At 40.2% G+C, this 12556-nt stretch overlaps 1 pseudogene; it reads left to right on the forward strand.

The window, feature by feature from the left end:
- Positions 1-6465: 6465 nt before the first annotated feature.
- On the forward strand, positions 6466-7580 carry LOC120862017 (annotated as a pseudogene).
- Positions 7581-12556: the final 4976 nt, after the last annotated feature.

Raw genomic sequence — 12556 nt, forward strand, 5'->3', positions numbered from 1 at the left:
AATAAAAGCTGTACAATATTTTATTAGAAAAAGAACTATACTTTCACCATTATTTGGATTCATCCTACTCATACCTGGGACCTGCTACCAGATAAACTCCTAACACTCAACAAATTCTAAGAGTTTAAAGGTTACCTGACAGAAGCCAGGATCAAAAGTCAGACTTTTCTTTGGGTGGAGATAAATTCCCCGCTACATTTTTCATTTATGTCTGGAGTTGACTCCTTCTAATCAGTTCTTTATACCCCACAGCCACAGTGATATGCCCGTCAAATTTTCCTGTTGCTCTCACAACTAGTAACAAAGTTGTGTTCCCATTTACCCAGTCTCATTTTAAGTCATAGACCACTCCACTTTCCCTACTGAAGTCATACAATCCTCTATAATCCTTTCATCACAAGACCATCTCAAGGGCTGAAACTTCGGCATAAATTGCTCTTCTTCCCTCTCCTATTTGCCAGTAACTAGCACTGACTCCTCTTACTTCTTAGCCATCACTCATTATATAATTAATATTTTCCTTCCCGCAAGATTTTGCCATGCATCCAATAAGAATTATGTTAATTTTTTCTCCTCAGTATACCCTAGCATTTAGTACAGTTTATTATATAATAAACATGAGTTAATGTTTACTTTAACCAATTATAGTCAAATTGATTCACTCCAATCTTAGGAGTGTGACATAGTGAATAAACTCATTCTCCTCATCTCATGATCCGCACATATTTGTGGAGCACTTAAGTACAAAACTGTATAACTGGAATCCATGGTATATAAAACAGTGCCAACAGGAAAAGATATTTGGAGCCATTATGTTATGTAGCTGGAGGTAACAAAGAAGTGGGCTCCATTACCAATCTGATTGATAGCAACCTTTCCCTATTTCAAAGAACTATACTATAAACAGCCCGAGAAGTTAATTCAAAGACCTAGAAATGTAAGCCGGAAAGAAAAACACCAATACAGTATACTGACACATATATACGGAACTTAGAAAGATGGTAATGACGACCCTTTATGCAAGACAGCAAAAGAGACACAAATGTATAGAACGGACTTTTGGACTCTGAGGGAGAGGGAGAGGGAGTGGGTGGGATGATTTGGGAGAATGGCTTTGAAACATGTATAATATCACGTAAGAAACGAAGTGCCAGTCTATGTTTGATACAGGATACAGGATGCTTGGGGCTGGTGCATGGGGATGATCCAGAGAGATGATATGGGGTGGGAGGTGGGAGGGGGATTCAGGATTGGGAGCTTGTATACACCCGTGGTGGATTCATGTCAATGTATGGCAAAACCAATACAGTATTGTAAAGTAAAATAAAGTAAAAATAAAATTTTAAAAAAATAATAATAAATAAATAAATAAAAAGACCTAGAAATGAACTAATATTATTACTTTTATCTCTGATTTGACTTTGTTTTCTATTCATGATCACAGAATTAGTGAGAAAAAAATTGACAACAAAATTACCAACATAAATTCACATGAGACGAGTAATGAGTCATGCTGATCACAATGTTCTCTCATTATTTGTTCACATACACCCTTGTGTGTCATCTCAGAACACACGTGCAGAGATGGAGAAAACAGAGCCTGCTTCTGCATTTGCTTCTTTCTTTCCAACACAGATGTTTGGCAGCACTCATGAGATGGCATTGTGCTAATACTGAGCCACGTTTATGCTTGTGTTTATCTTCAAATATATCTAACTGGTTTGAAGCCATAAATTTTTTTAGCTATAATTACAATTATGCCCTGGGTGACATTGTGGATAGCTTATTGTGTTTCTAAAAAGGTATGAAAGTCTGCTTCTGGGAATTAGTGAGTGAATGTAATGATTCTAGAAGCAACAATATGTAACATAATGAACCCAAATCAATATTTTTATGGTGGGATTTGATGCGTTTGTTGCTGCTTTCTTTTCTAAGTTAAAAAAAAAAAAAACAGAGTTGGAGTAAACAACTAACATTTTCACAGAAAGCTGGAAATTTTAAATACATGGGTTATTTCCAAAGGTAATAAAAATATAGAATATGAAAAATAGTACAATGAATTCTTCACTTATAGAAAACAGGCTCCATTGTCCAGATACTCAAGTATATAAAACACAACTTTAATCTATAACTTAACTCCCTACTTACCTTTTTTCTTTTAATTATGTAAATTTTAGGTGTACAGCATTATAATTTGACAGCTGTGTATGCTACAAAATGATCACTGCTATAAGTCTGGTTATCATTCATCACCATACAGTTGATCTCCTTCATGCCTTTTACCTACCCCCAACCCACTTTCTCTCTGGGAAACACTACTCCATTTCCTGTTGTTATGCCCAGAGTCCGAGTCCCCAAAACTGAGAGAATAAGACGTCCACAGCAATGCAAAAGCATGAAGGGGTTTATTGCTAGCTAGGGCTCAAGTCTCATCCAGCACAGTGGAGTTTTGACAAGAGCCCCGAGTTTTGAATCACATCTACTTTTATACAGATGGTTCTTTGTTCCTGTAACAGCATAGCTGATTGGTTAAACGGTGCGCACGCGCGGGACTTTTAACCTCGCATCCCTGTCTGGATTGGCTCAAGTCTGGCGCGGCGGGGGGCTACGGGGATTTTTTCTGATTGGTCAAGCTACGCTGCCTGCGGGAGTTTCCAGTGCCTCAGCCTTCCTAGAGACTAAACCTCAGGCCTAGCCTGCCCCTTAGAGCCTGTCCTGGCTCCAGTTTGGTCCTAACACTGTATCTATGAATTTGCTTTGTTTTATTATATTCTACATATGAGTGAAATGATATGACATTTTTCTCAGTATGACTTATTTCAGTTAACATAATACCTTCAGTGTTCATTCATGTTGTTACAAATGACAGGATTTCATTCTTTTTTATAGCTGAATAGTATTCCTATAAATAGATAGATACACATATATGTATGTGTGTGTGTGTCACATTTTCCTTTCCCATTCATCCATCAAAGGACCCTTAGGTTGTTTACATATCTTGACTATTGTATGCAATGTTGCAATGAACATAACAATTCATATCTTTCAAATTAGTGCTTTTATGCTTGTCATATAAATATCCAGAAGTGGAATAGTTGGATTATATCTTAGTTCTATCTTTTTTTTTTTTTTTTTTGAGGATTGTCTATACTGTTTTCTGTAATGGTTGTGAAAAACTTGAGGAAATTGGACTTTACACTTTTGTTTTTGTCCTACAGGAAAAGGGAGGGATTGTATTGTAATAAGGGCTGTACAAGGCCATTAGCATGAGATCCTAAGTATAGTGGTTACAGAACTTACTCCAAGTAGCCAGGCAATGGTCCTGGCTGCAGAGAGTGAAATGAAAGGTGGATTGCAGTCTTCTTGCCTGGGCCCTCCAGGCCTTCCAGCCTTGGGCCTATGGGTGAGCTGGAGAAGGCAAGGGCAGGGACAGGCTGAGGGCTGTGTCCTGCAGGGCTCCAGAACCCACTCCATAGCAACCAACCAGCCTGGTCCAGGCCTTGAAAGCAGTAAACCTCTCCCCCATCTCTGCCTCCAAAACCTAATGTCTACAGCGGTCTCCATGGGCTGTGGTCCACAAGATCAGACCTGTTTGGGGCCTCAGGAGCCTAAGGATGGGTGGGAACAGGAGGCCTTGCTCCTTCACTGATGACAGCTGAGCAGGGTCTGGGGACCCGGCCATGAGGGCATCATCAGCGGAGATATGCCTCTTCAGCCCTGCCTGTGCACTGGTGGGAGGACCCGGACTGTGTGCTCCATGAAAACTCCCAGGCAGTGTTAACTGGCTGGAGTAGGGACTGCCTTCTCTTAGCCAGGCCCTGACCTCAAAGGGTGAAAGTTAAGACTTGGGACCTTGCCTTTTCTTGTCAGGATGGAGAATAACATTTGTTTTGGTGGAGGTTTACAGGAATAACATGACCTGACTGTGAGCTCCCTTCAAGCACAAAAGATCTGACCCCAAGAAGTTTGCAACAACTAACCACATTCCTCCTTCAACTTTCCTATAAAAGGATTTTGCTGAAAGTTTTCAGAGAGTTCAGAATTTTTAAGCCATGAGCCACCTATCTCCTTGCAAACCTTTCTCTGCTCCAGTCTCTGATGTTTGGCCTCACCGTGCCTTGGGTACAATAACTTGAGTTCAGTAACAATCTCATTGTGGTTTTGTTTTGCATTTTCCTAATAACTGGGAAAGATCTTTTCATGTGCCTGTTGACTATCTACTTGTCTTCTTTTGAAAAATGTCTATTCAGATCTTCTGTCGATTTTAAAACCAAACTTCTTACTTCAAGTTTCTGAGTGCCTTATATTTGAAATGTCTTTCAAGGAGGAATGAAAACAAAAATAAACTGGAGATAAAAATAGTAAAATATAGGTATGCAAAAACATTGGAGGTAAACTGGGCTTAAGTAGGTACATTTTCAGAATGGCTGAAATTTTTGCCTTTAATACTAAATGACACTAATGTGTCACATTATAAATGACATGACAATATGTAACATTATTATGTGCCATGCACTGACCAGGTGCTTAAGAATTTCCTCTTATTTTCTTATTTTGTGGAATAAAGAACTAAATATCAAAAATGTCAAGTAAGTTGTCCAAATATCCAAACCTATTAATAAATAAAATTGCAAAATACAAAAAAATTCATTCCAGCATTTTAAAATAGAAATCTGCCTTAATTATAAGGAAACTGCTCTGCGTGTGAAGTCGCTTCAGTCGTTTCTGACTCTTTGCAATTCTATGGACTATAACCCACCAAGCTCTTCTGTCCAAGGGATTCTCCAGGCAAGAATACTGGAGTGGGTTGCCAAGTCCTTTTCCAGGAGATCTTCCTGACTCAGGAATCAAACCCACATCTCTTTACGTATCCGGCATTGGCAGCCAGGTTCTTTATGACTAGTGCCACCTGGGAAGCCTAAGAAACTGCCCTACCCCTGTGTCACAGCAGTGTAAAACCTCAGGGTCCAACAGTGTACCTGCTATATCACATGCACACAACATTCACATTATTAAAGAATCAAAATGAAGAAAATGAAAAAACAATGGAAAAAATATGGAGGAAGTGTTCATGTCTTTGTTGGTAACATAGAATCATCATTAAAATCCTTAAAATCAAAATCCCTATTAAGCTTTCCCCTCCAATATTTTATATCTAACTGATACTGTTTTGGAAAATCTTAACCAAACTTCATAGAAATATATCCAAATGAAAATGAAAAACAAGAGTATTTTTAGATAAATGCATATCATTCACCATGAAATTTTGTGGCATTATTTAGACAATTTGCTGTGACTTCACTTTCACTTTTCACTGTCCTGCATTGGAGAAGGAAATGTCAACCCACTCCAGTGTTCTTGCCTGAAGAATCCCAGGGACGCGGAGCCTGGTAGGCTGCCGTCTATGGGGTCGCACAGAGTCAGACACTACTGAAGCAACTTAGCAGCAGCAGCTGCCTTTTTTTCCTTTTAACTTCCTGACTTTGGATTATATTAGAGGAACTGAATCCTGGACATCTGAGTTTTTTCCTGTGCTTTTCTCGATTTTATATTTTCCAATTTATATATTAATATCACTAGCTATTCTGTATGTATCTTTTTAAAAGTGAAGTCATCCAAGGTTCAGTTCAGTCTCTCAGTCGTGTCCGACTCTTTGCGACCCCATGAATCGCATCATGCCACGCCTCCCTGTCCATCACCAACTCCTGGAGTTCACTCAGACTCACGTCCATTGAGTCAGTGATGCCATCCAGCCATGCCATCCTCTATCATCCCCTTCTCCTCCTGCCCCCAATCCTTCCCAGCATCAGAGTCTTCCAATGAGTCAACTCTTCGCATGAGGTGGCCAAATTACTGTAGCTTCAGCTTTAGCATCATTCCTTCCAAAGAAATCCCAGGGCTGATCTCCTTCAGAATGGACTGGTTGGATCTCCTTGCAGTCCAAGGGTTGAATGTAAAGAAATTTCATTGTTTGTTTTTTCATACAAAATAGAATTGTGTTTAGTTGTAGAAACGGACCTCTATGTTTCTCTCTCTATTTATCTCTCTCCACTGTTTTTTTTTTTTCATAAAGTCATGTTTGAAGTCTAAAATTAGAGACACAACAATTTCTGAACAGAAAAAAAAAGGCTTCCTCCAGGCCATTATGAGTCACAGTTCACTTGTTCACGCCTTTCTCTGTTCCAGTAAAATTTCCTGTACTCACCCTATTCAGAAGGTCTTTGAATCAGCTTTCTGATTCATGTGTAAACATGCACTAAGTTGTAGATTAATTATGTCATTTATAATTTAAATTATGAATGCCTTAACCTTTGCCTTTTACTTTAGTTCATGGTATCTTCACCCAAAGAAGTGGCTAATATGACATCTCCAAAAAGACTGGAGTCACAGGGGAAAAGTCAGAAAATAAAACAACAGGTCAGATAAGAGGTTAAGTTAGATGAACTTAGCAGATACGCTTAGGCCATGGTGTTGGTTGTAGCCATGCAGAGCTTGGCCGCCCAGGCATCCACAGTGCTGTTCTGTCCTGCCAGCCCACAGCCCCGGCTGGCCGGGCTCTGCTGGTCATGGTGCTGGGCCAGCAAGGTGCAAGCCCTGAGAAGGTGTTCACTCTGTACGCCAGGTGGGGAGCTGGGAGGACGCCCCAGGCGCGCAAGCAACAGTGCCTCACACACCTGAGCCCGGGGGAGAAGGTGCTGCGGAGGAAACTGAAAGCAGAGTAGCAGCTCAGACAGCCAGAGACCGAAAGAAAGCTCGAGTGAGTGAGCTGAAACAGCAAGTGGTAGATATGGGAGAAGAAAACCAGAAACTTTGCTAGGAAAATTAGCTTTCACAAGAGAAAACTCCTGGCCTCGTTTGTAGTTGAGAACCAGAAGTTAAGACAGCTCTTGGGGATGGATGACTGAAGAGGAAGCAAAGACCAGGGGGAATGGAGCCGGGCTGGTGGCCTCCTCTGCTGAGTCCACAGCAGGTGCAGAACCAGAACCCTCCAGAACATTCCTGATGGATTCTCACGGTGTTGACTGTTCATACTCTGATATCCTCTTTGACACTTTCTTCAACTTGGACCCAGTCATGTTCCTCAGATGTCCTTCCCCAGAGTCTGCCAGACTGGAGTAGCTCCCATATGAGGACTCAGAAGGACCCAGTTCCTTACTGACCTCCCCTTGTCCATCCTTGAGGATGTCATCAGCCAAGCTGAAAGCCATTAATGAACTGATTCACTTTGACCACGTATGTACAAAGGATCTAGTCTTAGAGATACCCTCTGAGATAGAGAGCCAAGTTAGTGTGGTAGTGAAGATTGAGAAAGCACCTTTCAGTCCCTCGGAAAAAGATCACCCTGAATTCACTGTCTCAGTGAAGGAAGAACTTGTAGAAGATGACTTCATTCCAAAGCTGGATACCTCAGATCCGCTTTCAATCAGCCATTGCCTAAACCTATCTTCCTGCCTACTGGATGCTTGTGGTGACTGTAGCTATGAGGGTTCCCCTTCTCTCTTGAGTGACAAGTCCTCTCTGACCATTCTTGGGAGGACCCTTTTGCCAGTGAACTCTTCCCATGGCTGATTAGGGTCTAAAGAGTGATCCAATATTGAACTCTTTTCTTCACAATTACATGGCCTGAAAGACAGCACAGAGGCCTGTGCTTCATCCAAAAAGCCAAAGCACAGGGTGTATGGTCCTAGATAATTCCTCAAAAGTATTGGTTCAAAACTCATAGGTCACCCCAAGTATTGTCTTTTGATATTCAAAGGTCCAGGGTATGCAGATATATTACTATAATCAGAATTACATATTCTGATGGTGTACCTTTATCTTCAGTTCAGTTCAGTTCATTCGCTCAGTTGTGTCCGACTTTTTGCGACCCCATGAATCGCAGCACGCCAGGGCTCCCTGTCCCTCACCAACTCCTGGAGTTCACCCAGACTCCTGTCCATCAAGTCAGTGATGCCATCCAGCCATCTCATCCTCTGTTATCCCCTTCTCTTCCTGCCCCTAGTCCCTCCCAGCATCAAAGTCTTTTCCAATGAGTCAACTCTTCGCATGAGGTGGCCAAAGTACTGGAGTTTCAGCTTTAGCATCATTCCTTCCAAAGAAATCCTAGGGTTGATCTCCTTCAGAATGGACTGGTTGGATCTCCTTGCAGTCCAAGGGACTCTCAAGAGTCTTCTCCAACACCACAGTTCAAAAGCATCAGTTTTTCGGCCCTCAGCCTTCTTCACAGTCCAACTCTCACATCCATACATGACTATTGGAAAAACCATAGCCTTGACTAGATGGACCTTAGTCGGCAAAGTAATGTCTCTGCTTTTGAATACGCTATCTAGGTTGCTCATAACTTTTCTTCCAAGGAGTAAGCGTCTTTTAATTTCATGGCTGCAATCACCATCTGCAGTGATTTTGGGGCCCCAAAAAATAAAGTCTGACACTGTTTCCACTGTTTCCCCATCTATTTCCCATGAAGTGATGGGACCGGATGCCATGATCTTCATTTTCTGAATGTTGAGCTTTAAGCCAAATTTTTCACTCTCCTCTTTCACTTTCATCAAGAGGCTTTTTAGTTCCTCTTCACTTTCTGCCATAAGGGTGGTGTCATCTGCATATCTGAGGTTATTGATATTTCTTCCACCAATCTTGATTCCAGCTTGTGTTTCTTCCAGTCCAGCGTTTCTCATGATGTACTCTGCATATAAGTTAAATAAGCAAGGTGACAATATACAGCCTTGATGTACTCCTTTTCCTATTTGGAACCAGTCTGTTGTTCTATGTCCAGTTCTAACTGTTGCTTCCTGGCCTGCATACAGATTTCTCAAGAGGCAGGTCAGGTGGTCTGGTATTCCCTTCTCTCTCAGAATTTTCCACAGTTTATCGTGATCCACACAGTCAAAGACTTTGGCATAGTCAATAAAGCAGAAATAGATGTTTTTCTGGAACTCTCTTGTTTTTTCCATGATCCAGCAGATGTTGGCAATTTGATCTCTGGTTCCTCTGCCTTTTCTAAAACCAGCTTGAACATCAGGAAGTTCAAAGTTCACGTATTGCTGAAGCCTGGCTTGGAGAATTTTGAGCATTAATTTACTAGCGTGTGAGATGAGTGCAAGGGCAGTAATTTTCCCTGAAGTACTTACACAAGGGTCACTGGACCAGTGTCTTAGACTTGGAATTAATGAACAGCCCTTTATCATTTTCTTTCCCTTTCTCAGCATTCCAGACTTGCTTCCAATTGTAGGTCCTTTGGTTTGCTTCTGCAAGCAGAACACCTACCAGAGGGGGCTCCTTTTCCCCCATGTACAGTTCAAGTAAAGATCAAAAATATTTTGTAAATTATAGAAATTTGTTATATAAATACTTGATGGAATCTTTCCCTGCAAATGTAACTTTTGGAAGGTGCTTTCTTTGCTTATTTAAAACTACCTGTGCAATTAAAAAGTACAATGCAGAAAAAAAAAAAAAAAAAGATGTAACCAACACTATCAGGAGAAATACCTTCCACCTAGGAAAAGTTGTCCCAGAGAATGACATCTGTCAAAACTTCTGGGAATGGGTACCTGTGTTTTTTTGATAACCTAGTCTTTTTGCTTTTCCACTAAAGTTTTTAAACCCTTTTTTTTTAATTTCTGGAGCCTTTTATGAATCATTTTATAGATCAAAGCAGAAAGGGAAAATGTTCAGCAGTTTATCAAATATATTAGAAAATACAGAAATTCTCAAGATATGTATCAGTCTAAAGAGTGTAGGAAATTACTTCTCAAAAGTAAACACTTGCAAGTGAACATTTGCCTTCCTAAATCACCAAGAACCAACTTTATTGAATCAGCTGGAGCAGCGTTCCATTATTTTCCTGTTGATCAGAATTTCATTAAGCTGTTCTTTAATGCTCCATGGCTTTGTTTGCTCTGGATTTACATTGCTCAACCATATCCCTTAAACTTAATTAAGTTTATTTGTTCATGCTTTGTACACTTTTCTTTGTTCTGCAGCAAAAGTAGGTAAAAATCAAGGGACACTCCTTCATCTGTGAAGCTGTCAGTCCGTCATAACTTGAATATTGATTTTGGGGGAGGTTGTGACATTCCCTAGGTGAGCATGTCAGGTTTGTTGACAGAAAGTTCTCTCCTTAATTGAATATCATGCTTGTATGGGAAGTGATGAAGTATGTCAGTGATGTATAAGTTTTCTCTACCACTGGGTGTGCAGCAGAGGGTGATGATATTCCATCGTGTACTGACCAAATCCACGTGCCTTGTCTTATTACTTCAGCATTTTTTCTACTAAAGACCTCAGAGCAATACAATTATTCATCCAAGAGATGATTATGCATTAAAAAACCTTGAAGCATGAAATATCAGATGGGGATAGTCATAAGTGTTTTGCCACATGAGTGATAATTTTAATTTGGTCGCTAAACTTTCAGTGTAGTTTTACTCATCTGTAATATGGGAGTAGTGATCATCCTTCCTATCATTAACTACTTTTCAACAGTGTTGTAAAGATTAATTTATGTTCTTAAATGGCTTTTCAAATAAAAAATGCAGTGTAAATGTTAGTTTCTAAATCATATCCCTTCCTGGTCAGAACTAGTTTTTTCTCTGGTTAACATCTAAAATGCTGCATGAGAAGAAATAAAATTTTAGTTAGCTTTGAAAGAGAGATTACACCTTAAACTTACACAATTTTTACATGCCAATTTTTTCTCAATTTGAAAAAAGGAAGACACACTTCTCAGTACTTTATAAAAATAAACAAAAAGGGGTTTGCTACAATAATTTAACAATTACATTATCTAAATCACTATTTTGTCATTTATGGATTTCAGATACAAAAAAAAAAAAAAAATACCCTGTATACTGATTTTCAGCATACCAAATTGCACTCTTTGCACTAAGTTATACAAATTGGCTTAAAATCATTTCTTCTGATAATGAATGCAAACATATTCTGAGGAAACATTTTGTAGAGTCTGGATTTCTCAAGCTTTCATTTGGCTCAAATATACATTTAAGTGATTGGTCACTAAGGCCTCTGGCTATTTCATATCTGGCAAAATTATAAGGTACAGATTCTCATAAATATGAATAAAAACAGGAGAAGTAATTTCTGCCTGTGCTGGTGCCCCTAATTAATCATTAACATTGCTCTGCAGCTAAGCAACAGGATCGGTGCATCCAACAGCCTGATGTCCCAGCTCCTTGCATGAGTGAAGGAATGTCTGTTATGTTTCCTAATATCAGTTAGGTTCATGATACGGGATCTGATTAGAAATAGGGAAGAGGGCACTTGCCCCGTACTCTGTCTTGAAATGCCCTCCTCACTGAACCCTCTCCTCCTTCATACTCCTGTTTCAGTCTTTAGACTTAAACTCTGTAATCAGTTCCCCCGGTCATCCATTCCTCAGGAAATTCTACACAGCTTGTCTGTTTTGCTTATGCGAATATATCCTCTTGGTCCACTCCTTTTCAGTCTTTTTTCTATATCCCACTCCAGCTGAATGAAATTTAAACCCTTTATCTTGGCATTTAAAGCACACTGTCCACAATACCTTATAGCTGACTCACTGTCTCCACTTACCTGACACAGAGGCATCTGAAACTTAACATCGAAAATAGCAACAGTAAATGCATTCTCCCACCTCCTCTATCTGTTCCCTTTCTACCTAAAGAAAGACAACACCAGCCAATTAGTTGTCATATCCGTATCTTACCAGGGTTTCCCAAGTGGTACAGTGGTAAAGAATCTGCCTGCCAATGCAAGAGATGCAAGAGTTGCCGGTTGGATCCCTGGGTGGGGAGGATCCCCTGGAGGAGGAAATGACAACCCACTTCCAGTAATCTTGCCTTGGAAATCCCATGATCAGAGGAGCCTGGCGGCTACAGTGCATGGGGTCACAAAGAGTCAGACATGACAAGCACAGACACATGCAATATCTTACTGAGAACATACCTTGAGGCTTTCTAAACATTAATTTGTTGAATAAATTTTTATTGAGTGTACAGTATGTATACCAGCCAGTATGTGAAGCATTGAGCAGAACACAAACAGGCTCTGATCTCAGGTAGCTTACTGTCTAATGGGACAGATACATGAAATAAGGATGTGGCTAGACCCAAGGACATCAGTGGAATTCTGTGACAGCATTTAAGACTGTGTTACCTGGATGAAATTTCCTGAGGGATCAATGACCTGGGGAAGTGAGGACTGAGCCTAAATCTAAAGATTGAGAAGAGAGTATGAAAGGGAAGGTCAGTGGGGAGGACATTTCAAGACAAAGAAAGTTTAAGTGCCCTCTTCCCCATTTCTAATCAGATGCCAAATCATGAACCTTTAGACTAATTCTCTCTCTTAACTATCAGATTTCATCATTCTCAATTTCCACTAACACTGCTTTCACTTACTTCTATTATTTTAGCAACTCCCAAATATACAGGTGTTATGGACTGAATGTCTGTGACCCCAAAATCCATATGTTGAAACCCTACCCACCTCCAGTGCAATAGTATTAGGAGTTGGGGCCTTTGGGAGATAATTAGGATTAGATGAGATCATGAGGGTGAAG

Source organism: Oryx dammah, unplaced genomic scaffold (assembly GCF_014754425.2).
Source record: "Oryx dammah isolate SB20612 unplaced genomic scaffold, SCBI_Odam_1.1 HiC_scaffold_3, whole genome shotgun sequence".
NCBI classification, from domain to species: domain Eukaryota; kingdom Metazoa; phylum Chordata; class Mammalia; order Artiodactyla; family Bovidae; genus Oryx; species Oryx dammah.